This window comes from Schistocerca nitens, chromosome 12 (assembly GCF_023898315.1).
Source record: "Schistocerca nitens isolate TAMUIC-IGC-003100 chromosome 12, iqSchNite1.1, whole genome shotgun sequence".
NCBI classification, from domain to species: domain Eukaryota; kingdom Metazoa; phylum Arthropoda; class Insecta; order Orthoptera; family Acrididae; genus Schistocerca; species Schistocerca nitens.
Genome location: NC_064625.1, coordinates 127,516,600 through 127,519,435, shown reverse-complemented (window position 1 = coordinate 127,519,435; position 2,836 = coordinate 127,516,600).

Below are 2,836 nucleotides of genomic sequence, written 5' to 3'. Positions count from 1 at the left end.
AGCAGAATATGGAATCGGTGGGTTCAGGAGGGTAATACGGAACGCCGTGCTGGATCCCAACGGCCTCGTATCACTAGCATCTTATCCCCATGGCCGTAACGCATCGTGCAGCCACGCCTCGATCCCTGAGTGAACAGATGGGGACGTTTGCAAGACAACAACCATCTGCACGAACAGTTCGACGACGTTTGCAGCAGCACGGACTATCAGCTCGGAGACTGTGGCTGCAGTTACCCTTGATGCTGCATCACAGACAGGAGCGCCTGCGCTGGTGTACTCGACGACGAACCTGGGTGCACGAATGGCAAAACGCCATTTTTTCGGATGAATCCAGGTTCTGTTTACAGCATCATGATGGTCGTATCCGTGTTTGGCGGCATCGCGGTGAACGCACATTGGAAGCGTATATTCGTCATGGCCATACTGGCGTACCACCCGGTGTGATGGTATGGGGTGCCATTGGTTACACGTCTCGGTCACCTCTTGTTCGCATTGACGGCACTTTGAATAGTGGACGTTACATTTCAGATGTGTTACGACCCGTGGCTCTACCCTTCATGCGATCCCTGCGAAACGCTACATTTCAGCAGGATAATGCACGACCGCATGTTGCAGGCCCTGTACGGGCCTTTCTGGATATAGAAAATGTTCGACTGCTTTCATGGCCAGCACATTCTCCAGATCTCTCACCAACTGGTCAATTGTGGCCGAGCAACTGGCTCATCACAACACGCCAGTCACTACTCGTGATGAACTGTGGTATCGTGTTGAAGCTGCATGGGCAGCTGTCCCTGTACACTGCATCCAAGCTCTGTTTGACTCAATGCCCAGGCGTATCAAGGCATTTCGGCCAGAGGTGGTTGTTCTGGGTACTGATTTCTCAGGACCTAAGCACTCAAATTGCGTGAAAATTCTAGTATAATATATTTGCCCAATGAATACCCGTTTATCCTCTGCATTTCTTCTTGGTGTAGCAATTTTAATGGCCAGTAGTGTAAATGGTTTCACCTTGGTTTCGTCACGTGTTGAAGAGACCCACCACAGCAGTCCACAAGTCGTGAAGTTTCTGAAATGCTCGTGGCGAGCCTAAGGCCATCACAATCCGCTCTCGGTTAAAATCAGATATATGGCGCGCATTTCCCATTTCACACATGGACACCACGCTCCCTGATACTGCATGGACCGTGCGTGTGTCCGACTAGCAGTCGTTCCTCGCCAGGTGACGCTGTTGTTGCCTGGAAGGGCTATTTCGATAGTAGGTCAACAGTCGTAATGTTCTGCCTGATTCAGTGCAGATAACATACTGCTGCTTACTGCAGAATCTGTACTGCAGTTTTGTGTAAGTCTGCAGGCTTTCGTGGCCGTTGTCACTGAAGTTAAAATCTTCTGGCTTATTAGGCCGCGCCACGTTTCTCCTAAAATGTTCGACGATTCGACCCCTCTGCTGGGATCTTCCTCAGGATCTTTTGGTGTCCACTACTGCTAGAACACTGCCTGAGACGAGTGTCGCGTCCACTTATAATGTCACCTCGGCGGACAATAATATTTTGGGTAAACATTCCCCCTCTCTTGCTCCTGATGACGACCACCCAATAGCGGTAGCAGACATTTCAACCAATAACCCTTCTCCAGCATAAGTGTGGAATAGTGCCTTTCTATCCAATGACGATGGCCCGCCAATGGTATCCACAGGAGATGAGCTGCATTAGCCTATGACTATGGCCCACCAATGGTAGCCATATGAATTTTAACCAATACTGTCTCTACTCCACGAACGCCAGAAAATTCCCCCTTTATAAGTGGACGCGACACTCATCTCTGACAGTGTTCCAGCAGTAGTGCACACCAAAAGATCCTGAGGAAGATCCCAGCAGAGGGGTCGAAACGTAGAACATTTTAGAAGAAACATGACGCGGCCTTATATCCCAGAAGATTTTAACTTCAGTGACAACGGCCACGAAAGCCTGCGGACTTACATAAAATGCTTGTATGGGCAAGAGGTTCATACCACCATCAGAAGACTGGAGAACCTTCGCAGAAGAAGAGGTAAATTACTATGCGATTTGGCCTTTCTATCCCAGTGCTGTGATAAGGATGTTATTCCCACATTCGCCAGAATTATCCACCATGTGAAGACAATGAAAGCCAGGAGAATCTACCAAAGGGCCAGGGAAGCACTTCTCCATGAAAGAATCCAGCAAATGCGCACAGACTTGAATGATGTTAGCTCCGTTTTAATTGATGTGCATTTCTCACTGCCGGCAACTCTCTCACCCCAGGACTGGGATAAAGGAGACAGAATAATGTTTGTACATTCAACAAGGTTTTCGGATTTCAGTGCTATGAAACAAAAAGAGAAGTTCGAGAAGCTAACGGTTACAGTCCAGAAGGAAGTCGCTACTGTGGATCCGAAGCGAGTAGTGGTGAATCTCTCATCAGAAGTACTCGATGAAGCAGCTGTTTCCATTCTGGGCAAAGGTCTGAATTTCGCAACTACATCGAAGAGAATACCTGTTGAAGAAATTGTAAGTGCTGTTGAAGCATCCTTCTTCCATCTTCCGAAGGTGCAGGCCAAAGAAGTAAGACAAGATGTGTCGAGAGTTCTACGGAAATCGAAACACGAACGGCACATGCGGCTAAAACAAAGTGCAAAATCAGCAGTAGCGGAACATCACAAGAAGTGTGGCTATGTCATCAATTTTAATAATGTACGTGTACCGGCTAAAGAAACAAACATTTATAGAAGAAAGGTGCGAGAAGCGGTTGAAATTTCTAGGTATGCATCTAATTTCAATATAGAGGACGGCTATAGGCTTCCGGCATCGTGGCTCCCCAC